The following is a 25,752-nucleotide window of genomic DNA, read 5'->3' as shown; positions in this document are numbered from 1 at the left end:
GTCTTTGCGATTTAAAGGGCCACTGCGCCGCTGATTGGCGCAGTGGTTCCAATTAGTGTTTACACCTGTGCACTTCCCTATATCACCTCACTTCCCCTTCACTCCCTCGCCGGATCTTGTTGCCTTAGTGCCAGTGAAAGCGTTTCCTTGTGTGTTCCTAGCCTGTGTTCCAGACCTCCTGCCGTTGCCCCTGACTACGATCCTTGCTGCCTGCCCCGACCTTCTGCTACGTCCGACCTTGCTTCTGTCTACTCCCTTGTACCGCGCCTATCTTCAGCAGCCAGAGAGGTTGAGCCGTTGCTAGGGGATACGACCTGGTCACTACCGCCGCAGCAAGACCATCCCGCTTTGCGGCGGGCTCTGGTGAAAACCAGTAGTGACTTAGAACCGATCCTCTAGCACGGTCCACGCCAATCCCTCTCTGGCACAGAGGATCCACTACCTGCCAGCCGGCATCGTGACAGCTGTCTATGTCCCGCATCAATATAGACCAAAGTACAGAGGGTTAGGCTATGCTATTGTGCACCTACCTGATGCATCAGAAGGTGCGAGGCCCTTGCTAAATTCTGTGCACAGACTTTGAGATCTATACTTTAGACTGTATCTAAACCTGCTCCAACATGGACTGACATTCTGGCCTACTTTCAGCCGATGCGACTTGTCTGTCGCTGAACAGTCGCTTTTTATGTATTCAGCACCTATGTATAATGTTGTAAAAATGCTCTAGAAGCTAAAGTCGCAGAAATGTCACACATATTTGGCCTGCAACTTTCTGTGCGACAAATTCAGACAGGAAAAATCAGTATAAATCCTTAGAAAATTATCCCCCAGTGTCTCCATCTGCTGGCGGTATTGAATAAGCATTGCTGCACTGATGGGGTATGCATTAGACGAAAAAAAAGAAGAAAAAGAAGAATAATACGCCCAGAAAAGAGGCGAAAAGGAGAAAAACGTAAAAAAACGTGAAAAAAAAGTAAGAGGAAGAGAAGGGAAAAAAAGGTGGAAATGGGTTTAAAAGTGATTTCGGCGGAGAAATATATATATATATATATATATATATATATATATATATATATATACGCGCACACACACACATATATATAAACGTATTCTCCGTTGAGATATTGCAGCCGCTGCTGTGTCCAGGCCCAGGAGCCTTAGCACTGTGCTGTGATGTCACTCAATACCACTGACATCACTAGGTGTAAACAACATCTCTCCTTTGCTGTGTATGTGACTATGGAGCTGTTTGGTGATGTCGTCTATTATGGCCTTCATAGAAGCAACAGGAGATTGTTGCATCCATCTAGAACCCTGAGAACTACAGTGCTATGATGTCACTCACTTCCACAGGCCTTGCAGAGTGTAAACAACAACAACCCAGCTTTGTTGTGTATGTAACCATAGGGATTTGTGATGTCACCTAGAACCTTCACAGCAGCGACAGCTTTATGAGGAGCATCAGCACTGCTCTGCCTGAGCAGAACCATCACCGCCATAGGTTGTCAAATAACCCGGGTTTAACCCACACAGGTAAGTCCAATGGGGTGCAGGCATGTCCTCTATGCTTACAGCTTCCCGTGGGTGTTGGTTTGATACCGTTTGGGGACAGCCAAGGAGGCATCTGCAGGCAACAAAGGTAGGTGTGTGCTTGTGTGTGTGTTTCCTATGCAGATCCTAAGCCCAGTGTCACATGCAAGTAGGAGGAGTAAGAAGGGTTCCTGGCAAATCCGGGTTATGGATTGCATTTAAAAAGGCCCCGTGGGAGTGCAATGGGCCCCTGTCTTGCTGCTTAGCAATAATGGTATGGGTTTAGGTTCTGCTGTGTGTACTGGTGGTTGACTGCCCCCCAGCCCAGAGTGTGCATGGAAAATTGTCTGGCAGCCTCCCTGACAGCAAGCAGTGATAGTGCCCATGAAGGGCACCTTGTTGGGCCCGCCCCTTTCACGGTTATCGCTTCTCGGCCTTTTGGCTAAGATCAAGTGTAGTATCTGTTCTTATCAGTTTAATATCTGATACGTCCCCTATCTGGGGACCATATATTAAATGGATTTTTGAGAACGGGGGCCGATTTCGAAGCTTGCTTCCGTCGCCCTATGCATTGACCCGATATGGCAGTATCTTCGGGTACAGTGCACCACCCCCTTACAGGGTTAAAAAGAAAGATTCCTACTTTCATTGCTATCTGCTTGCTGGCTAGCCAGCTAGCCAGCCCTGTGGGCCTTGCTGCTGCTGCAGCCAAAAAACAAAAGGTGGTGCTGCTGCTGCTTCTGCTGCTTCTGCTTCTGCTTGTGTCTGGCCGCTGTTGGAGCGTCCAGGCACAGGACTTCTGCTGCTGCTGACTAAATGGCCTCCTTAATTGGATCATTTGAGTAGCCAGCACACCTGTGCAGGTAGGGCATGACATGATAGGCAGCTGCCTTGATAGCGGGTGGGTGCTGAATGTTCCTAATTGACAAAATAAGATTAATGCTTATGAAGAAATATAAAATCTCATCCCTTCCCCAATATCGCGCCACACCCCTACCCCTTAATTCCCTGGTTGAACTTGATGGACATATGTCTTTTTTCGACCGTACTAACTATGTAACTATGTAACATAACATGGGGGGGGGGGGGGTCTCCTGGCTGTTCACACAGGTGTGTCATTGCTGTACATTGACCATGCATTGCTTCTGTGGTATTGCAAAGGCAAAGACAAATGCTTCCAGCCATCCATTGCACTAATGGATTGGTCATCAGCTGGCTGTCTATGTCCCGCATCAATATAGACCAAAGTACAGAGGGTTAGGCTATGCTATTGTGCACCTACCTGATGCATCAGAAGGTGCGAGGCCCTTGCTAAATTCTGTGCACAGACTTTGAGATCTATACTTTAGACTGTATCTAAACCTGCTCCAACATGGACTGACATTCTGGCCTACTTTCAGCCGATGCGACTTGTCTGTCGCTGAACAGTCGCTTTTTATGTATTCAGCACCTATGTATAATGTTGTAAAAATGCTCTAGAAGCTAAAGTCGCAGAAATGTCACACATATTTGGCCTGCAACTTTCTGTGCGACAAATTCAGACAGGAAAAATCAGTATAAATCCTTAGAAAATTATCCCCCAGTGTCTCCATCTGCTGGCGGTATTGAATAAGCATTGCTGCACTGATGGGGTATGCATTAGACGAAAAAAAAGAAGAAAAAGAAGAATAATACGCCCAGAAAAGAGGCGAAAAGGAGAAAAACGTAAAAAAACGTGAAAAAAAAGTAAGAGGAAGAGAAGGGAAAAAAAGGTGGAAATGGGTTTAAAAGTGATTTCGGCGGAGAAATATATATATATATATATATATATATATATATATATATATATACGCGCACACACACACATATATATAAACGTATTCTCCGTTGAGATATTGCAGCCGCTGCTGTGTCCAGGCCCAGGAGCCTTAGCACTGTGCTGTGATGTCACTCAATACCACTGACATCACTAGGTGTAAACAACATCTCTCCTTTGCTGTGTATGTGACTATGGAGCTGTTTGGTGATGTCGTCTATTATGGCCTTCATAGAAGCAACAGGAGATTGTTGCATCCATCTAGAACCCTGAGAACTACAGTGCTATGATGTCACTCACTTCCACAGGCCTTGCAGAGTGTAAACAACAACAACCCAGCTTTGTTGTGTATGTAACCATAGGGATTTGTGATGTCACCTAGAACCTTCACAGCAGCGACAGCTTTATGAGGAGCATCAGCACTGCTCTGCCTGAGCAGAACCATCACCGCCATAGGTTGTCAAATAACCCGGGTTTAACCCACACAGGTAAGTCCAATGGGGTGCAGGCATGTCCTCTATGCTTACAGCTTCCCGTGGGTGTTGGTTTGATACCGTTTGGGGACAGCCAAGGAGGCATCTGCAGGCAACAAAGGTAGGTGTGTGCTTGTGTGTGTGTTTCCTATGCAGATCCTAAGCCCAGTGTCACATGCAAGTAGGAGGAGTAAGAAGGGTTCCTGGCAAATCCGGGTTATGGATTGCATTTAAAAAGGCCCCGTGGGAGTGCAATGGGCCCCTGTCTTGCTGCTTAGCAATAATGGTATGGGTTTAGGTTCTGCTGTGTGTACTGGTGGTTGACTGCCCCCCAGCCCAGAGTGTGCATGGAAAATTGTCTGGCAGCCTCCCTGACAGCAAGCAGTGATAGTGCCCATGAAGGGCACCTTGTTGGGCCCGCCCCTTTCACGGTTATCGCTTCTCGGCCTTTTGGCTAAGATCAAGTGTAGTATCTGTTCTTATCAGTTTAATATCTGATACGTCCCCTATCTGGGGACCATATATTAAATGGATTTTTGAGAACGGGGGCCGATTTCGAAGCTTGCTTCCGTCGCCCTATGCATTGACCCGATATGGCAGTATCTTCGGGTACAGTGCACCACCCCCTTACAGGGTTAAAAAGAAAGATTCCTACTTTCATTGCTATCTGCTTGCTGGCTAGCCAGCTAGCCAGCCCTGTGGGCCTTGCTGCTGCTGCAGCCAAAAAACAAAAGGTGGTGCTGCTGCTGCTTCTGCTGCTTCTGCTTCTGCTTGTGTCTGGCCGCTGTTGGAGCGTCCAGGCACAGGACTTCTGCTGCTGCTGACTAAATGGCCTCCTTAATTGGATCATTTGAGTAGCCAGCACACCTGTGCAGGTAGGGCATGACATGATAGGCAGCTGCCTTGATAGCGGGTGGGTGCTGAATGTTCCTAATTGACAAAATAAGATTAATGCTTATGAAGAAATATAAAATCTCATCCCTTCCCCAATATCGCGCCACACCCCTACCCCTTAATTCCCTGGTTGAACTTGATGGACATATGTCTTTTTTCGACCGTACTAACTATGTAACTATGTAACATAACATGGGGGGGGGGGGGGTCTCCTGGCTGTTCACACAGGTGTGTCATTGCTGTACATTGACCATGCATTGCTTCTGTGGTATTGCAAAGGCAAAGACAAATGCTTCCAGCCATCCATTGCACTAATGGATTGGTCATCAGCTGGCTGTCTATGTCCCGCATCAATATAGACCAAAGTACAGAGGGTTAGGCTATGCTATTGTGCACCTACCTGATGCATCAGAAGGTGCGAGGCCCTTGCTAAATTCTGTGCACAGACTTTGAGATCTATACTTTAGACTGTATCTAAACCTGCTCCAACATGGACTGACATTCTGGCCTACTTTCAGCCGATGCGACTTGTCTGTCGCTGAACAGTCGCTTTTTATGTATTCAGCACCTATGTATAATGTTGTAAAAATGCTCTAGAAGCTAAAGTCGTAGAAATGTCACACATATTTGGCCTGCAACTTTCTGTGCGACAAATTCAGACAGGAAAAATCAGTATAAATCCTTAGAAAATTATCCCCCAGTGTCTCCATCTGCTGGCGGTATTGAATAAGCATTGCTGCACTGATGGGGTATGCATTAGACGAAAAAAAAGAAGAAAAAGAAGAATAATACGCCCAGAAAAGAGGCGAAAAGGAGAAAAACGTAAAAAAACGTGAAAAAAAAGTAAGAGGAAGAGAAGGGAAAAAAAGGTGGAAATGGGTTTAAAAGTGATTTCGGCGGAGAAATATATATATATATATATATATATATATATATATATATATATACGCGCACACACACACATATATATAAACGTATTCTCCGTTGAGATATTGCAGCCGCTGCTGTGTCCAGGCCCAGGAGCCTTAGCACTGTGCTGTGATGTCACTCAATACCACTGACATCACTAGGTATAAACAACATCTCTCCTTTGCTGTGTATGTGACTATGGAGCTGTTTGGTGATGTCGTCTATTATGGCCTTCATAGAAGCAACAGGAGATTGTTGCATCCATCTAGAACCCTCAGAACTACAGTGCTATGATGTCACTCACTTCCACAGGCCTTGCAGAGTGTAAACAACAACAACCCAGCTTTGTTGTGTATGTAACCATAGGGATTTGTGATGTCACCTAGAACCTTCACAGCAGCGACAGCTTTATGAGGAGCATCAGCACTGCTCTGCCTGAGCAGAACCATCACCGCCATAGGTTGTCAAATAACCCGGGTTTAACCCACACAGGTAAGTCCAATGGGGTGCAGGCATGTCCTCTATGCTTACAGCTTCCCGTGGGTGTTGGTTTGATACCGTTTGGGGACAGCCAAGGAGGCATCTGCAGGCAACAAAGGTAGGTGTGTGCTTGTGTGTGTGTTTCCTATGCAGATCCTAAGCCCAGTGTCACATGCAAGTAGGAGGAGTAAGAAGGGTTCCTGGCAAATCCGGGTTATGGATTGCATTTAAAAAGGCCCCGTGGGAGTGCAATGGGCCCCTGTCTTGCTGCTTAGCAATAATGGTATGGGTTTAGGTTCTGCTGTGTGTACTGGTGGTTGACTGCCCCCCAGCCCAGAGTGTGCATGGAAAATTGTCTGGCAGCCTCCCTGACAGCAAGCAGTGATAGTGCCCATGAAGGGCACCTTGTTGGGCCCGCCCCTTTCACGGTTATCGCTTCTCGGCCTTTTGGCTAAGATCAAGTGTAGTATCTGTTCTTATCAGTTTAATATCTGATACGTCCCCTATCTGGGGACCATATATTAAATGGATTTTTGAGAACGGGGGCCGATTTCGAAGCTTGCTTCCGTCGCCCTATGCATTGACCCGATATGGCAGTATCTTCGGGTACAGTGCACCACCCCCTTACAGGGTTAAAAAGAAAGATTCCTACTTTCATTGCTACCTGCTTGCTGGCTAGCCAGCTAGCCAGCCCTGTGGGCCTTGCTGCTGCTGCAGCCAAAAAACAAAAGGTGGTGCTGCTTCTGCTGCTTCTGCTTCTGCTTGTGTCTGGCCGCTGTTGGAGCGTCCAGGCACAGGACTTCTGCTGCTGCTGACTAAATGGCCTCCTTAATTGGATCATTTGAGTAGCCAGCACACCTGTGCAGGTAGGGCATGACATGATAGGCAGCTGCCTTGATAGCGGGTGGGTGCTGAATGTTCCTAATTGACAAAATAAGATTAATGCTTATGAAGAAATATAAAATCTCATCCCTTCCCCAATATCGCGCCACACCCCTACCCCTTAATTCCCTGGTTGAACTTGATGGACATATGTCTTTTTTCGACCGTACTAACTATGTAACTATGTAACATAACATGGGGGGGGGGGGGGGTCTCCTGGCTGTTCACACAGGTGTGTCATTGCTGTACATTGACCATGCATTGCTTCTGTGGTATTGCAAAGGCAAAGACAAATGCTTCCAGCCATCCATTGCACTAATGGATTGGTCATCAGCTGGCTGTCTATGTCCCGCATCAATATAGACCAAAGTACAGAGGGTTAGGCTATGCTATTGTGCACCTACCTGATGCATCAGAAGGTGCGAGGCCCTTGCTAAATTCTGTGCACAGACTTTGAGATCTATACTTTAGACTGTATCTAAACCTGCTCCAACATGGACTGACATTCTGGCCTACTTTCAGCCGATGCGACTTGTCTGTCGCTGAACAGTCGCTTTTTATGTATTCAGCACCTATGTATAATGTTGTAAAAATGCTCTAGAAGCTAAAGTCGCAGAAATGTCACACATATTTGGCCTGCAACTTTCTGTGCGACAAATTCAGACAGGAAAAATCAGTATAAATCCTTAGAAAATTATCCCCCAGTGTCTCCATCTGCTGGCGGTATTGAATAAGCATTGCTGCACTGATGGGGTATGCATTAGACGAAAAAAAAGAAGAAAAAGAAGAATAATACGCCCAGAAAAGAGGCGAAAAGGAGAAAAACGTAAAAAAACGTGAAAAAAAAGTAAGAGGAAGAGAAGGGAAAAAAAGGTGGAAATGGGTTTAAAAGTGATTTCGGCGGAGAAATATATATATATATATATATATATATATATATATATATATACGCGCACACACACACATATATATAAACGTATTCTCCGTTGAGATATTGCAGCCGCTGCTGTGTCCAGGCCCAGGAGCCTTAGCACTGTGCTGTGATGTCACTCAATACCACTGACATCACTAGGTGTAAACAACATCTCTCCTTTGCTGTGTATGTGACTATGGAGCTGTTTGGTGATGTCGTCTATTATGGCCTTCATAGAAGCAACAGGAGATTGTTGCATCCATCTAGAACCCTCAGAACTACAGTGCTATGATGTCACTCACTTCCACAGGCCTTGCAGAGTGTAAACAACAACAACCCAGCTTTGTTGTGTATGTAACCATAGGGATTTGTGATGTCACCTAGAACCTTCACAGCAGCGACAGCTTTATGAGGAGCATCAGCACTGCTCTGCCTGAGCAGAACCATCACCGCCATAGGTTGTCAAATAACCCGGGTTTAACCCACACAGGTAAGTCCAATGGGGTGCAGGCATGTCCTCTATGCTTACAGCTTCCCGTGGGTGTTGGTTTGATACCGTTTGGGGACAGCCAAGGAGGCATCTGCAGGCAACAAAGGTAGGTGTGTGCTTGTGTGTGTGTTTCCTATGCAGATCCTAAGCCCAGTGTCACATGCAAGTAGGAGGAGTAAGAAGGGTTCCTGGCAAATCCGGGTTATGGATTGCATTTAAAAAGGCCCCGTGGGAGTGCAATGGGCCCCTGTCTTGCTGCTTAGCAATAATGGTATGGGTTTAGGTTCTGCTGTGTGTACTGGTGGTTGACTGCCCCCCAGCCCAGAGTGTGCATGGAAAATTGTCTGGCAGCCTCCCTGACAGCAAGCAGTGATAGTGCCCATGAAGGGCACCTTGTTGGGCCCGCCCCTTTCACGGTTATCGCTTCTCGGCCTTTTGGCTAAGATCAAGTGTAGTATATGTTCTTATCAGTTTAATATCTGATACGTCCCCTATCTGGGGACCATATATTAAATGGATTTTTGAGAACGGGGGCCGATTTCGAAGCTTGCTTCCGTCGCCCTATGCATTGACCCGATATGGCAGTATCTTCGGGTACAGTGCACCACCCCCTTACAGGGTTAAAAAGAAAGATTCCTACTTTCATTGCTACCTGCTTGCTGGCTAGCCAGCTAGCCAGCCCTGTGGGCCTTGCTGCTGCTGCAGCCAAAAAACAAAAGGTGGTGCTGCTGCTGCTTCTGCTGCTTCTGCTTCTGCTTGTGTCTGGCCGCTGTTGGAGCGTCCAGGCACAGGACTTCTGCTGCTGCTGACTAAATGGCCTCCTTAATTGGATCATTTGAGTAGCCAGCACACCTGTGCAGGTAGGGCATGACATGATAGGCAGCTGCCTTGATAGCGGGTGGGTGCTGAATGTTCCTAATTGACAAAATAAGATTAATGCTTATGAAGAAATATAAAATCTCATCCCTTCCCCAATATCGCGCCACACCCCTACCCCTTAATTCCCTGGTTGAACTTGATGGACATATGTCTTTTTTCGACCGTACTAACTATGTAACTATGTAACATAACATGGGGTGGGGGGGGGGGTCTCCTGGCTGTTCACACAGGTGTGTCATTGCTGTACATTGACCATGCATTGCTTCTGTGGTATTGCAAAGGCAAAGACAAATGCTTCCAGCCATCCATTGCACTAATGGATTGGTCATCAGCTGGCTGTCTATGTCCCGCATCAATATAGACCAAAGTACAGAGGGTTAGGCTATGCTATTGTGCACCTACCTGATGCATCAGAAGGTGCGAGGCCCTTGCTAAATTCTGTGCACAGACTTTGAGATCTATACTTTAGACTGTATCTAAACCTGCTCCAACATGGACTGACATTCTGGCCTACTTTCAGCCGATGCGACTTGTCTGTCGCTGAACAGTCGCTTTTTATGTATTCAGCACCTATGTATAATGTTGTAAAAATGCTCTAGAAGCTAAAGTCGCAGAAATGTCACACATATTTGGCCTGCAACTTTCTGTGCGACAAATTCAGACAGGAAAAATCAGTATAAATCCTTAGAAAATTATCCCCCAGTGTCTCCATCTGCTGGCGGTATTGAATAAGCATTGCTGCACTGATGGGGTATGCATTAGACGAAAAAAAAGAAGAAAAAGAAGAATAATACGCCCAGAAAAGAGGCGAAAAGGAGAAAAACGTAAAAAAACGTGAAAAAAAAGTAAGAGGAAGAGAAGGGAAAAAAAGGTGGAAATGGGTTTAAAAGTGATTTCGGCGGAGAAATATATATATATATATATATATATATATATATATATATATACGCGCACACACACACATATATATAAACGTATTCTCCGTTGAGATATTGCAGCCGCTGCTGTGTCCAGGCCCAGGAGCCTTAGCACTGTGCTGTGATGTCACTCAATACCACTGACATCACTAGGTGTAAACAACATCTCTCCTTTGCTGTGTATGTGACTATGGAGCTGTTTGGTGATGTCGTCTATTATGGCCTTCATAGAAGCAACAGGAGATTGTTGCATCCATCTAGAACCCTGAGAACTACAGTGCTATGATGTCACTCACTTCCACAGGCCTTGCAGAGTGTAAACAACAACAACCCAGCTTTGTTGTGTATGTAACCATAGGGATTTGTGATGTCACCTAGAACCTTCACAGCAGCGACAGCTTTATGAGGAGCATCAGCACTGCTCTGCCTGAGCAGAACCATCACCGCCATAGGTTGTCAAATAACCCGGGTTTAACCCACACAGGTAAGTCCAATGGGGTGCAGGCATGTCCTCTATGCTTACAGCTTCCCGTGGGTGTTGGTTTGATACCGTTTGGGGACAGCCAAGGAGGCATCTGCAGGCAACAAAGGTAGGTGTGTGCTTGTGTGTGTGTTTCCTATGCAGATCCTAAGCCCAGTGTCACATGCAAGTAGGAGGAGTAAGAAGGGTTCCTGGCAAATCCGGGTTATGGATTGCATTTAAAAAGGCCCCGTGGGAGTGCAATGGGCCCCTGTCTTGCTGCTTAGCAATAATGGTATGGGTTTAGGTTCTGCTGTGTGTACTGGTGGTTGACTGCCCCCCAACCCAGAGTGTGCATGGAAAATTGTCTGGCAGCCTCCCTGACAGCAAGCAGTGATAGTGCCCATGAAGGGCACCTTGTTGGGCCCGCCCCTTTCACGGTTATCGCTTCTCGGCCTTTTGGCTAAGATCAAGTGTAGTATCTGTTCTTATCAGTTTAATATCTGATACGTCCCCTATCTGGGGACCATATATTAAATGGATTTTTGAGAACGGGGGCCGATTTCGAAGCTTGCTTCCGTCGCCCTATGCATTGACCCGATATGGCAGTATCTTCGGGTACAGTGCACCACCCCCTTACAGGGTTAAAAAGAAAGATTCCTACTTTCATTGCTACCTGCTTGCTGGCTAGCCAGCTAGCCAGCCCTGTGGGCCTTGCTGCTGCTGCAGCCAAAAAACAAAAGGTGGTGCTTCTGCTGCTTCTGCTTCTGCTTGTGTCTGGCCGCTGTTGGAGCGTCCAGGCACAGGACTTCTGCTGCTGCTGACTAAATGGCCTCCTTAATTGGATCATTTGAGTAGCCAGCACACCTGTGCAGGTAGGGCATGACATGATAGGCAGCTGCCTTGATAGCGGGTGGGTGCTGAATGTTCCTAATTGACAAAATAAGATTAATGCTTATGAAGAAATATAAAATCTCATCCCTTCCCCAATATCGCGCCACACCCCTACCCCTTAATTCCCTGGTTGAACTTGATGGACATATGTCTTTTTTCGACCGTACTAACTATGTAACTATGTAACATAACATGGGGGGGGGGGGGTCTCCTGGCTGTTCACACAGGTGTGTCATTGCTGTACATTGACCATGCATTGCTTCTGTGGTATTGCAAAGGCAAAGACAAATGCTTCCAGCCATCCATTGCACTAATGGATTGGTCATCAGCTGGCTGTCTATGTCCCGCATCAATATAGACCAAAGTACAGAGGGTTAGGCTATGCTATTGTGCACCTACCTGATGCATCAGAAGGTGCGAGGCCCTTGCTAAATTCTGTGCACAGACTTTGAGATCTATACTTTAGACTGTATCTAAACCTGCTCCAACATGGACTGACATTCTGGCCTACTTTCAGCCGATGCGACTTGTCTGTCGCTGAACAGTCGCTTTTTATGTATTCAGCACCTATGTATAATGTTGTAAAAATGCTCTAGAAGCTAAAGTCGCAGAAATGTCACACATATTTGGCCTGCAACTTTCTGTGCGACAAATTCAGACAGGAAAAATCAGTATAAATCCTTAGAAAATTATCCCCCAGTGTCTCCATCTGCTGGCGGTATTGAATAAGCATTGCTGCACTGATGGGGTATGCATTAGACGAAAAAAAAGAAGAAAAAGAAGAATAATACGCCCAGAAAAGAGGCGAAAAGGAGAAAAACGTAAAAAAACGTGAAAAAAAAGTAAGAGGAAGAGAAGGGAAAAAAAGGTGGAAATGGGTTTAAAAGTGATTTCGGCGGAGAAATATATATATATATATATATATATATATATATATATATATATATACGCGCACACACACACATATATATAAACGTATTCTCCGTTGAGATATTGCAGCCGCTGCTGTGTCCAGGCCCAGGAGCCTTAGCACTGTGCTGTGATGTCACTCAATACCACTGACATCACTAGGTGTAAACAACATCTCTCCTTTGCTGTGTATGTGACTATGGAGCTGTTTGGTGATGTCGTCTATTATGGCCTTCATAGAAGCAACAGGAGATTGTTGCATCCATCTAGAACCCTGAGAACTACAGTGCTATGATGTCACTCACTTCCACAGGCCTTGCAGAGTGTAAACAACAACAACCCAGCTTTGTTGTGTATGTAACCATAGGGATTTGTGATGTCACCTAGAACCTTCACAGCAGCGACAGCTTTATGAGGAGCATCAGCACTGCTCTGCCTGAGCAGAACCATCACCGCCATAGGTTGTCAAATAACCCGGGTTTAACCCACACAGGTAAGTCCAATGGGGTGCAGGCATGTCCTCTATGCTTACAGCTTCCCGTGGGTGTTGGTTTGATACCGTTTGGGGACAGCCAAGGAGGCATCTGCAGGCAACAAAGGTAGGTGTGTGCTTGTGTGTGTGTTTCCTATGCAGATCCTAAGCCCAGTGTCACATGCAAGTAGGAGGAGTAAGAAGGGTTCCTGGCAAATCCGGGTTATGGATTGCATTTAAAAAGGCCCCGTGGGAGTGCAATGGGCCCCTGTCTTGCTGCTTAGCAATAATGGTATGGGTTTAGGTTCTGCTGTGTGTACTGGTGGTTGACTGCCCCCCAACCCAGAGTGTGCATGGAAAATTGTCTGGCAGCCTCCCTGACAGCAAGCAGTGATAGTGCCCATGAAGGGCACCTTGTTGGGCCCGCCCCTTTCACGGTTATCGCTTCTCGGCCTTTTGGCTAAGATCAAGTGTAGTATCTGTTCTTATCAGTTTAATATCTGATACGTCCCCTATCTGGGGACCATATATTAAATGGATTTTTGAGAACGGGGGCCGATTTCGAAGCTTGCTTCCGTCGCCCTATGCATTGACCCGATATGGCAGTATCTTCGGGTACAGTGCACCACCCCCTTACAGGGTTAAAAAGAAAGATTCCTACTTTCATTGCTACCTGCTTGCTGGCTAGCCAGCTAGCCAGCCCTGTGGGCCTTGCTGCTGCTGCAGCCAAAAAACAAAAGGTGGTGCTTCTGCTGCTTCTGCTTCTGCTTGTGTCTGGCCGCTGTTGGAGCGTCCAGGCACAGGACTTCTGCTGCTGCTGACTAAATGGCCTCCTTAATTGGATCATTTGAGTAGCCAGCACACCTGTGCAGGTAGGGCATGACATGATAGGCAGCTGCCTTGATAGCGGGTGGGTGCTGAATGTTCCTAATTGACAAAATAAGATTAATGCTTATGAAGAAATATAAAATCTCATCCCTTCCCCAATATCGCGCCACACCCCTACCCCTTAATTCCCTGGTTGAACTTGATGGACATATGTCTTTTTTCGACCGTACTAACTATGTAACTATGTAACATAACATGGGGGGGGGGGGGGGTCTCCTGGCTGTTCACACAGGTGTGTCATTGCTGTACATTGACCATGCATTGCTTCTGTGGTATTGCAAAGGCAAAGACAAATGCTTCCAGCCATCCATTGCACTAATGGATTGGTCATCAGCTGGCTGTCTATGTCCCGCATCAATATAGACCAAAGTACAGAGGGTTAGGCTATGCTATTGTGCACCTACCTGATGCATCAGAAGGTGCGAGGCCCTTGCTAAATTCTGTGCACAGACTTTGAGATCTATACTTTAGACTGTATCTAAACCTGCTCCAACATGGACTGACATTCTGGCCTACTTTCAGCCGATGCGACTTGTCTGTCGCTGAACAGTCGCTTTTTATGTATTCAGCACCTATGTATAATGTTGTAAAAATGCTCTAGAAGCTAAAGTCGCAGAAATGTCACACATATTTGGCCTGCAACTTTCTGTGCGACAAATTCAGACAGGAAAAATCAGTATAAATCCTTAGAAAATTATCCCCCAGTGTCTCCATCTGCTGGCGGTATTGAATAAGCATTGCTGCACTGATGGGGTATGCATTAGACGAAAAAAAAGAAGAAAAAGAAGAATAATACGCCCAGAAAAGAGGCGAAAAGGAGAAAAACGTAAAAAAACGTGAAAAAAAAGTAAGAGGAAGAGAAGGGAAAAAAAGGTGGAAATGGGTTTAAAAGTGATTTCGGCGGAGAAATATATATATATATATATATATATATATATATATATATATACGCGCACACACACACATATATATAAACGTATTCTCCGTTGAGATATTGCAGCCGCTGCTGTGTCCAGGCCCAGGAGCCTTAGCACTGTGCTGTGATGTCACTCAATACCACTGACATCACTAGGTGTAAACAACATCTCTCCTTTGCTGTGTATGTGACTATGGAGCTGTTTGGTGATGTCGTCTATTATGGCCTTCATAGAAGCAACAGGAGATTGTTGCATCCATCTAGAACCCTCAGAACTACAGTGCTATGATGTCACTCACTTCCACAGGCCTTGCAGAGTGTAAACAACAACAACCCAGCTTTGTTGTGTATGTAACCATAGGGATTTGTGATGTCACCTAGAACCTTCACAGCAGCGACAGCTTTATGAGGAGCATCAGCACTGCTCTGCCTGAGCAGAACCATCACCGCCATAGGTTGTCAAATAACCCGGGTTTAACCCACACAGGTAAGTCCAATGGGGTGCAGGCATGTCCTCTATGCTTACAGCTTCCCGTGGGTGTTGGTTTGATACCGTTTGGGGACAGCCAAGGAGGCATCTGCAGGCAACAAAGGTAGGTGTGTGCTTGTGTGTGTGTTTCCTATGCAGATCCTAAGCCCAGTGTCACATGCAAGTAGGAGGAGTAAGAAGGGTTCCTGGCAAATCCGGGTTATGGATTGCATTTAAAAAGGCCCCGTGGGAGTGCAATGGGCCCCTGTCTTGCTGCTTAGCAATAATGGTATGGGTTTAGGTTCTGCTGTGTGTACTGGTGGTTGACTGCCCCCCAGCCCAGAGTGTGCATGGAAAATTGTCTGGCAGCCTCCCTGACAGCAAGCAGTGATAGTGCCCATGAAGGGCACCTTGTTGGGCCCGCCCCTTTCACGGTTATCGCTTCTCGGCCTTTTGGCTAAGATCAAGTGTAGTATCTGTTCTTATCAGTTTAATATCTGATACGTCCCCTATCTGGGGACCATATATTAAATGGATTTTTGAGAACGGGGGCCGATTTCGAAGCTTGCTTCCGTCGCCCTATGCATTGACCCGATATGGCAGTATCTTCGGGTACAGTGCACCACCCCCTTACAGGGTTAAAAAGAAAGATTCCTACTTTCATTGCTACCTGCTTGCTGGCTAGCCAGCTAGCCAGCCCTGTGGGCCTTGCTGCTGCTGCAGCCAAAAAACAAAAGGTGGTGCTGCTTCTGCTGCTTCTGCTTCTGCTTGTGTCTGGCCGCTGTTGGAGCGTCCAGGCACAGGACTTCTGCTGCTGCTGACTAAATGGCCTCCTTAATTGGATCATTTGAGTAGCCAGCACACCTGTGCAGGTAGGGCATGACATGATAGGCAGCTGCCTTGATAGCGGGTGGGTGCTGAATGTTCCTAATTGACAAAATAAGATTAATGCTTATGAAGAAATATAAAATCTCATCCCTTCCCCAATATCGCGCCACACCCCTACCCCTTAATTCCCTGGTTGAACTTGATGGACATATGTCTTTTTTCGACCGTACTAACTATGTAACTATGTAACATAACATGGGGGGGGGGGGTCTCCTGGCTGTTCACACAGGTGTGTCATTGCTGTACATTGACCATGCATTGCTTCTGTGGTATTGCAAAGGCAAAGACAAATGCTTCCAGCCATCCATTGCACTAATGGATTGGTCATCAGCTGGCTGTCTATGTCCCGCATCAATATAGACCAAAGTACAGAGGGTTAGGCTATGCTATTGTGCACCTACCTGATGCATCAGAAGGTGCGAGGCCCTTGCTAAATTCTGTGCACAGACTTTGAGATCTATACTTTAGACTGTATCTAAACCTGCTCCAACATGGACTGACATTCTGGCCTACTTTCAGCCGATGCGACTTGTCTGTCGCTGAACAGTCGCTTTTTATGTATTCAGCACCTATGTATAATGTTGTAAAAATGCTCTAGAAGCTAAAGTCGCAGAAATGTCACACATATTTGGCCTGCAACTTTCTGTGCGACAAATTCAGACAGGAAAAATCAGTATAAATCCTTAGAAAATTATCCCCCAGTGTCTCCATCTGCTGGCGGTATTGAATAAGCATTGCTGCACTGATGGGGTATGCATTAGACGAAAAAAAAGAAGAAAAAGAAGAATAATACGCCCAGAAAAGAGGCGAAAAGGAGAAAAACGTAAAAAAACGTGAAAAAAAAGTAAGAGGAAGAGAAGGGAAAAAAAGGTGGAAATGGGTTTAAAAGTGATTTCGGCGGAGAAATATATATATATATATATATATATATATATATATATATACGCGCACACACACACATATATATAAACGTATTCTCCGTTGAGATATTGCAGCCGCTGCTGTGTCCAGGCCCAGGAGCCTTAGCACTGTGCTGTGATGTCACTCAATACCACTGACATCACTAGGTGTAAACAACATCTCTCCTTTGCTGTGTATGTGACTATGGAGCTGTTTGGTGATGTCGTCTATTATGGCCTTCATAGAAGCAACAGGAGATTGTTGCATCCATCTAGAACCCTCAGAACTACAGTGCTATGATGTCACTCACTTCCACAGGCCTTGCAGAGTGTAAACAACAACAACCCAGCTTTGTTGTGTATGTAACCATAGGGATTTGTGATGTCACCTAGAACCTTCACAGCAGCGACAGCTTTATGAGGAGCATCAGCACTGCTCTGCCTGAGCAGAACCATCACCGCCATAGGTTGTCAAATAACCCGGGTTTAACCCACACAGGTAAGTCCAATGGGGTGCAGGCATGTCCTCTATGCTTACAGCTTCCCGTGGGTGTTGGTTTGATACCGTTTGGGGACAGCCAAGGAGGCATCTGCAGGCAACAAAGGTAGGTGTGTGCTTGTGTGTGTGTTTCCTATGCAGATCCTAAGCCCAGTGTCACATGCAAGTAGGAGGAGTAAGAAGGGTTCCTGGCAAATCCGGGTTATGGATTGCATTTAAAAAGGCCCCGTGGGAGTGCAATGGGCCCCTGTCTTGCTGCTTAGCAATAATGGTATGGGTTTAGGTTCTGCTGTGTGTACTGGTGGTTGACTGCCCCCCAGCCCAGAGTGTGCATGGAAAATTGTCTGGCAGCCTCCCTGACAGCAAGCAGTGATAGTGCCCATGAAGGGCACCTTGTTGGGCCCGCCCCTTTCACGGTTATCGCTTCTCGGCCTTTTGGCTAAGATCAAGTGTAGTATCTGTTCTTATCAGTTTAATATCTGATACGTCCCCTATCTGGGGACCATATATTAAATGGATTTTTGAGAACGGGGGCCGATTTCGAAGCTTGCTTCCGTCGCCCTATGCATTGACCCGATATGGCAGTATCTTCGGGTACAGTGCACCACCCCCTTACAGGGTTAAAAAGAAAGATTCCTACTTTCATTGCTACCTGCTTGCTGGCTAGCCAGCTAGCCAGCCCTGTGGGCCTTGCTGCTGCTGCAGCCAAAAAACAAAAGGTGGTGCTGCTGCTGCTTCTGCTGCTTCTGCTTCTGCTTGTGTCTGGCCGCTGTTGGAGCGTCCAGGCACAGGACTTCTGCTGCTGCTGACTAAATGGCCTCCTTAATTGGATCATTTGAGTAGCCAGCACACCTGTGCAGGTAGGGCATGACATGATAGGCAGCTGCCTTGATAGCGGGTGGGTGCTGAATGTTCCTAATTGACAAAATAAGATTAATGCTTATGAAGAAATATAAAATCTCATCCCTTCCCCAATATCGCGCCACACCCCTACCCCTTAATTCCCTGGTTGAACTTGATGGACATATGTCTTTTTTCGACCGTACTAACTATGTAACTATGTAACATAACATGGGGGGGGGGGGGGGGGTCTCCTGGCTGTTCACACAGGTGTGTCATTGCTGTACATTGACCATGCATTGCTTCTGTGGTATTGCAAAGGCAAAGACAAATGCTTCCAGCCATCCATTGCACTAATGGATTGGTCATCAGCTGGCTGTCTATGTCCCGCATCAATATAGACCAAAGTACAGAGGGTTAGGCTATGCTATTGTGCACCTACCTGATGCATAAGAAGGTGCGAGGCCCTTGCTAAATTCTGTGCACAGACTTTGAGATCTATACTTTAGACTGTATCTAAACCTGCTCCAACATGGACTGACATTCTGGCCTACTTTCAGCCGATGCGACTTGTCTGTCGCTGAACAGTCGCTTTTTATGTATTCAGCACCTATGTATAATGTTGTAAAAATGCTCTAGAAGCTAAAGTCGCAGAAATGTCACACATATTTGGCCTGCAACTTTCTGTGCGACAAATTCAGACAGGAAAAATCAGTATAAATCCTTAGAAAATTATCCCCCAGTGTCTCCATCTGCTGGCGGTATTGAATAAGCATTGCTGCACTGATGGGGTATGCATTAGACGAAAAAAAAGAAGAAAAAGAAGAATAATACGCCCAGAAAAGAGGCGAAAAGGAGAAAAACGTAAAAAAACGTGAAAAAAAAGTAAGAGGAAGAGAAGGGAAAAAAAGGTGGAAATGGGTTTAAAAGTGATTTCGGCAGAGAAATATATATATATATATATATATATATATATATATATATATATATATATACGCGCACACACACACATATATATAAACGTATTCTCCGTTGAGATATTGCAGCCGCTGCTGTGTCCAGGCCCAGGAGCCTTAGCACTGTGCTGTGATGTCACTCAATACCACTGACATCACTAGGTGTAAACAACATCTCTCCTTTGCTGTGTATGTGACTATGGAGCTGTTTGGTGATGTCGTCTATTATGGCCTTCATAGAAGCAACAGGAGATTGTTGCATCCATCTAGAACCCTCAGAACTACAGTGCTATGATGTCACTCACTTCCACAGGCCTTGCAGAGTGTAAACAACAACAACCCAGCTTTGTTGTGTATGTAACCATAGGGATTTGTGATGTCACCTAGAACCTTCACAGCAGCGACAGCTTTATGAGGAGCATCAGCACTGCTCTGCCTGAGCAGAACCATCACCGCCATAGGTTGTCAAATAACCCGGGTTTAACCCACACAGGTAAGTCCAATGGGGTGCAGGCATGTCCTCTATGCTTACAGCTTCCCGTGGGTGTTGGTTTGATACCGTTTGGGGACAGCCAAGGAGGCATCTGCAGGCAACAAAGGTAGGTGTGTGCTTGTGTGTGTGTTTCCTATGCAGATCCTAAGCCCAGTGTCACATGCAAGTAGGAGGAGTAAGAAGGGTTCCTGGCAAATCCGGGTTATGGATTGCATTTAAAAAGGCCCCGTGGGAGTGCAATGGGCCCCTGTCTTGCTGCTTAGCAATAATGGTATGGGTTTAGGTTCTGCTGTGTGTTGTCACAATGCCGGCTGGCAGGTAGTGGATCCTCTGTGCCAGAGAGGGATTGGCGTGGACCGTGCTAGTGGACCGGTTCTAAGCCACTACTGGTTTTCACCAGAGCCCGCCGCAAAGCGGGATGGTCTTGCTGCGGCGGTAGTGACCATGTCGTATCCACTAGCAACGGCTCACCTCTCTGGCTGCTGAAGATAGGCGCGGTACAAGGGAGTAGGCAGAAGCAAGGTCAGACGTAGCAGAAGGTCGGGGCAGGCAGCAAGGATCGTAGTCAGGGGCAACGGCAGAAGGTCTGGAAACACAGGCAAGGAACACACAAGGAACGCTTTCACTGGCACTAAGGCAACAAGATCCGGCAAGGGAGTGCAGGGGAAGTGAGGTGATATAGGGAAGTGCACAGGTGAACAAACTAATTGGAACCACTGCGCCAATCAGCGGCGCAGTGGCCCTTTAAATCGCAGGGACCCGGCGCGCGCGCGCCCTAGGGAGCGGGGCCGCGCGCGCCGGGACAGAACAGACGGAGAGCGAGTCAGGTAGGGGAGCCGGGGTGCACATCGCGAGCCGGGGCATGACTACGTATTATTCTTCTTTTTCTTCTTTTTTTTCGTCTAATGCATACCCCATCAAATCCTCTGACCCGGGGCGCTGCGATTCCGCTGCCAGCCGGGATGCGATTCGCGATGCGGGTAGCGCCCGCTCGCGATGTGCACCCCGGCTCCCCTACCTGACTCGCTCTCCGTCTGTTCTGTCCCGGCGCGCGCGGCCCCGCTCCCTAGGGCGCGCGCGCGCCGGGTCCCTGCGATTTAAAGGGCCACTGCGCCGCTGATTGGCGCAGTGGTTCCAATTAGTTTGTTCACCTGTGCACTTCCCTATATCACCTCACTTCCCCTGCACTCCCTTGCCGGATCTTGTTGCCTTAGTGCCAGTGAAAGCGTTCCTTGTGTGTTCCTTGCCTGTGTTTCCAGACCTTCTGCCGTTGCCCCTGACTACGATCCTTGCTGCCTGCCCCGACCTTCTGCTACGTCTGACCTTCCAGTAGCTAGGGACACGGAAGCGGACATATTTAGCGGAGAGCCATACCTTGTCTCCAGGGGAAAAAACGGGGGGAGCTCTTCTGTTCTTATCCGCGAACTTCTTCATGCGTGATGAAGCCTGTAAGAGAGAATTTTGGGTCTCTCTCCATATGATGGAAAGGTCACGAGAAATTTCATCCACAGCGGGCAGACCAGAGGGCAAGGGAGTAGGGAGGGGGGGAAGAGGGTGACGGCCGTACACCACGAAAAATGGGGATTTGGAGGAAGACTCAGAGACCCTGAAGTTATACGAGAATTCGGCCCATGGGAGGAGATCTGCCCAGTCATCCTGGCGGGAGGAAACAAAATGTCGCAAATAATCACCCAAGATCTGGTTAATCCTTTCTACTTGTCCATTGGACTGGGGATGATATGCAGAAGAAAAATTTAATTTAATCTTGAGTTGTTTACAGAGAGCCCTCCAGAATTTAGACACGAATTGGACGCCTCTATCCGAGACAATCTGCGTAGGCAACCCGTGAAGACGAAAAATGTGTACAAAAAATTGCTTTGCCAACTGAGGCGCTGAAGGAAGACCAGGAAGGGGAATAAAATGTGCCATCTTGGAAAATCGATCAACGACCACCCAAATAACAGTGTTGCCACGGGAAGGGGGTAAATCAGTAATAAAATCCATACCAATCAGAGACCAAGGCTGTTCGGGGACAGGCAGAGGATGAAGAAAACCAGCGGGCTTCTGGCGAGGAGTCTTATCCCGGGCACAGATAGTGCAGGCTCGCACAAAGTCCACAACATCCGTCTCCAGAGTCGGCCACCAATAGAAGCGGGAGATGAGTTGCACAGATTTCTTGATACCCGCATGACCTGCGAGATGGGAGGAGTGACCCCATTTGAGGATTCCGAGGCGTTGGCGAGGAGAAACAAAGGTCTTTCCTGGAGGAGTCTGCCTGATGGAGGCAGGAGAAGTGGAGATCAGGCAGTCAGGTGGAATGATGTGTTGCGGAGAGAGTTCAACTTCTGAGGCATCCGAGGAACGAGAGAGAGCATCGGCCCTAATGTTCTTATCGGCAGGACGAAAGTGAATCTCAAAATTAAATCGGGCAAAGAACAGAGACCACCGGGCCTGGCGAGGATTCAGCCGTTGGGCAGACTGGAGGTAGGAGAGGTTCTTGTGGTCGGTGTAGATAATAACAGGAGAACTTGATCCCTCCAGCAGATGCCTCCATTCCTCAAGTGCTAATTTAATGGCTAGAAGCTCTCGATCCCCGATGGAGTAGTTCCTCTCCGCTGGAGAGAAGGTCCTAGAGAAAAAACCACAAGTGACAGCATGCCCGGAAGAATTTTTTTGTAGAAGAACAGCTCCAGCTCCCACTGAGGAGGCATCAACCTCCAATAGGAAGGGTTTGGAAGGGTCAGGTCTGGAGAGGACGGGAGCCGAAGAAAAGGCAGACTTGAGTCGTTTAAAGGCGTCTTCTGCTTGAGGAGGCCAGGACTTGGGATCAGCATTTTTTTTGGTTAAAGCCACGATAGGAGCCACAATGGTAGAAAAATGTGGAATAAATTGCCTGTAGTAATTGGCGAACCCCAAAAAGCGTTGGATAGCACGGAGTCCGGAGGGGCGTGGCCAATCTAAGACGGCAGAGAGTTTGTCTGGATCCATCTGTAGTCCCTGGCCCGAGACCAAATATCCTAGAAAAGGAAGAGATTGGCATTCAAACAGACATTTCTCAATTTTGGCATAGAGTTGGTTGTCACGAAGTCTCTGAAGAACCATACGGACATGCTGGCGGTGTTCTTCTAGATTGGCAGAAAAAATTAGGATATCGTCCAGATATACAACAACACAGGAGTATAACAGATCACGAAAAATTTCATTGACAAAGTCTTGGAAGACGGCAGGGGCGTTGCACAGTCCAAAGGGCATGACCAGATACTCAAAGTGTCCATCTCTGGTGTTAAATGCCGTTTTCCACTCGTCCCCCTCTCTGATGCGGATGAGGTTATAGGCGCCTCTTAAGTCCAATTTAGTGAAGATGTGGGCACCTTGGAGGCGATCAAAGAGTTCAGAGATGAGGGGTAAGGGGTAGCGGTTCTTAACCGTGATTTTATTAAGACCGCGGTAGTCAATGCAAGGACATAGGGAGCCATCTTTTTTGGACACAAAGAAAAATCCGGCTCCGGCAGGAGAGGAGGATTTACGGATAAAGCCCTTTTTTAGATTCTCCCTGACGTATTCGGACATGGCAAGAGTCTCTGGGGCAGAGAGAGGATAAATTCTGCCCCGGGGTGGAGTAGTGCCCGGGAGGAGGTCGATAGGGCAATCATAAGGCCTGTGAGGAGGTAGAGTCTCAGCTTGTTTTTTGCAGAAAACATCCGCGAAGTCCATATAGGCCTTAGGGAGACCGGTTACTGGAGGAACCACAGAGTTACGGCAAGGGTTACTGGGAACCGGTTTTAGACAGTTCTTGGAACAAGAGGACCCCCAACTCTTGATCTCCCCAGTGGACCAATCCAGGGTAGGGGAATGAAGTTGAAGCCAGGGAAGTCCAAGGAGAATTTCCGAGGTGCAATTGGGGAGGACCAAAAGTTCAATCCTCTCATGATGAGATCCGATGCTCATAAGAAGGGGCTCCGTGCGGAAACGTATGGTACAGTCCAATCTTTCATTATTTACACAATTGATGTAGAGGGGTCTGGCGAGACTGGTCACCGGGATGTTGAACCTGTTGACGAGAGAGGCCAAAATAAAATTTCCTGCAGATCCAGAGTCCAAGAAGGCCACTGTAGAGAAGGAGAAGGCAGAGGCAGACATCCGCACAGGCACAGTAAGACGTGGAGAAGCAGAGTAGACATCAAGGACTGTTTCACCTTTGTGCGGAGTCAGCGTACGTCTTTCCAGGCGGGGAGGACGGATAGGACAATCTCTCAGGAAGTGTTCGGTACTAGCACAGTACAGGCAGAGGTTCTCCATACGGCGTCGTGTCCTCTCTTGAGGTGTCAGGCGAGACCGGTCGACCTGCATAGCCTCCACGGCGGGAGGCACAGGAACAGATTGCAGGGGACCAGAGGAGAGAGGAGCCGAGGAGAAGAAACGCCTCGTGCGAACAGAGTCCATATCTTGGCGGAGTTCCTGACGCCTTTCGGAAAAACGCATGTCAATGCGAGTGGCTAGGTGAATAAGTTCATGTAGATTAGCAGGAATTTCTCGTGCGGCCAGAACATCTTTAATGTTGCTGGATAGGCCTTTTTTGAAGGTCGCGCAGAGGGCCTCATTATTCCAGGACAATTCTGAAGCAAGAGTACGGAATTGTACGGCATACTCGCCAACGGAAGAATTACCCTGGACCAGGTTCAACAGGGCAGTCTCAGCAGAAGAGGCTCGGGCAGGTTCCTCAAAGACACTTCGGATTTCCGAGAAGAAGGAGTGTACAGAGGCAGTGACGGGGTCATTGCGGTCCCAGAGCGGTGTGGCCCATGACAGGGCTTTTCCGGACAGAAGGCTGACTACGAAAGCCACCTTAGACCTTTCAGTAGGAAACAGGTCCGACATCATCTCCAGATGCAGGGAACATTGGGAAAGAAAGCCACGGCAAAACTTAGAGTCCCCATCAAATTTATCCGGCAAGGATAAGCGTATCCCAGGAGCGGCCACTCGCTGCGGAGGAGGTGCAGGAGCTGGCGGAGGAGATGACTGCTGAAGCTGTGGTAGTAACTGTTGTAGCATAACGGTCAGTTGAGACAGCTGTTGGCCTTGTTGCGCTATCTGTTGTGACTGCTGGGCGACCACCGTGGTGAGGTCAGCGACAACTGGCAGAGGAACTTCAGCGGGATCCATGGCCGGATCTACTGTCACGATGCCGGCTGGCAGGTAGTGGATCCTCTGTGCCAGAGAGGGATTGGCGTGGACCGTGCTAGTGGACCGGTTCTAAGCCACTACTGGTTTTCACCAGAGCCCGCCGCAAAGCGGGATGGTCTTGCTGCGGCGGTAGTGACCAGGTCGTATCCACTAGCAACGGCTCACCTCTCTGGCTGCTGAAGATAGGCGCGGTACAAGGGAGTAGGCAGAAGCAAGGTCAGACGTAGCAGAAGGTCGGGGCAGGCAGCAAGGATCGTAGTCAGGGGCAACGGCAGAAGGTCTGGAAACACAGGCAAGGAACACACAAGGAACGCTTTCACTGGCACTAAGGCAACAAGATCCGGCAAGGGAGTGCAGGGGAAGTGAGGTGATATAGGGAAGTGCACAGGTGAACAAACTAATTGGAACCACTGCGCCAATCAGCGGCGCAGTGGCCCTTTAAATCGCAGGGACCCGGCGCGCGCGCGCCCTAGGGAGCGGGGCCGCGCGCGCCGGGACAGAACAGACGGAGAGCGAGTCAGGTAGGGGAGCCGGGGTGCACATCGCGAGCGGGCGCTACCCGCATCGCGAATCGCATCCCGGCTGGCAGCGGAATCGCAGCGCCCCGGGTCAGAGGACGTGACCGGAGCGCTGCCGCGGGGAGAGTGAAGCGAGCGCTCCGGGGAGGAGCGGGGACCCGGAGCGCTCGGCGTAACATGTGTACTGGTGGTTGACTGCCCCCCAGCCCAGAGTGTGCATGGAAAATTGTCTGGCAGCCTCCCTGACAGCAAGCAGTGATAGTGCCCATGAAGGGCACCTTGTTGGGCCCGCCCCTTTCACGGTT

At 47.9% G+C, this 25,752-nt stretch overlaps 8 non-coding genes across 8 annotated transcripts; all 8 read left to right on the top strand.

Moving 5' to 3' along the window:
* The first annotated feature begins 1,952 nt into the window (after positions 1-1,952).
* On the top strand, positions 1,953-2,143 carry LOC130334637 (U2 spliceosomal RNA). Its single transcript, XR_008876407.1, has one exon. It is a non-coding gene; the product is annotated as a U2 spliceosomal RNA (small nuclear RNA).
* Positions 2,144-4,232: 2,089 nt separating this feature from the next.
* Positions 4,233-4,423, top strand: LOC130334636 (U2 spliceosomal RNA). Its single transcript, XR_008876406.1, has one exon. It is a non-coding gene; the product is annotated as a U2 spliceosomal RNA (small nuclear RNA).
* Positions 4,424-6,512: 2,089 nt separating this feature from the next.
* LOC130334635 (U2 spliceosomal RNA) lies at positions 6,513-6,703 on the top strand. Its single transcript, XR_008876405.1, has one exon. It is a non-coding gene; the product is annotated as a U2 spliceosomal RNA (small nuclear RNA).
* Positions 6,704-8,785: 2,082 nt separating this feature from the next.
* LOC130334585 (U2 spliceosomal RNA) lies at positions 8,786-8,976 on the top strand. Its single transcript, XR_008876369.1, has one exon. It is a non-coding gene; the product is annotated as a U2 spliceosomal RNA (small nuclear RNA).
* Positions 8,977-11,065: 2,089 nt separating this feature from the next.
* On the top strand, positions 11,066-11,256 carry LOC130334632 (U2 spliceosomal RNA). Its single transcript, XR_008876403.1, has one exon. It is a non-coding gene; the product is annotated as a U2 spliceosomal RNA (small nuclear RNA).
* Positions 11,257-13,337: 2,081 nt separating this feature from the next.
* On the top strand, positions 13,338-13,528 carry LOC130334631 (U2 spliceosomal RNA). The gene has a single exon (XR_008876402.1). It is a non-coding gene; the product is annotated as a U2 spliceosomal RNA (small nuclear RNA).
* A 2,079-nt stretch (positions 13,529-15,607) lies between these two features.
* LOC130334630 (U2 spliceosomal RNA) lies at positions 15,608-15,798 on the top strand. The gene has a single exon (XR_008876401.1). It is a non-coding gene; the product is annotated as a U2 spliceosomal RNA (small nuclear RNA).
* A 2,077-nt stretch (positions 15,799-17,875) lies between these two features.
* Positions 17,876-18,066, top strand: LOC130334629 (U2 spliceosomal RNA). Its single transcript, XR_008876400.1, has one exon. It is a non-coding gene; the product is annotated as a U2 spliceosomal RNA (small nuclear RNA).
* Positions 18,067-25,752: the final 7,686 nt, after the last annotated feature.

Source organism: Hyla sarda, unplaced genomic scaffold, assembly GCF_029499605.1.
Source record: "Hyla sarda isolate aHylSar1 unplaced genomic scaffold, aHylSar1.hap1 scaffold_438, whole genome shotgun sequence".
NCBI classification, from domain to species: Eukaryota; Metazoa; Chordata; class Amphibia; order Anura; family Hylidae; genus Hyla; species Hyla sarda.
This window is presented reverse-complemented; position numbering and strand designations above follow the sequence as displayed.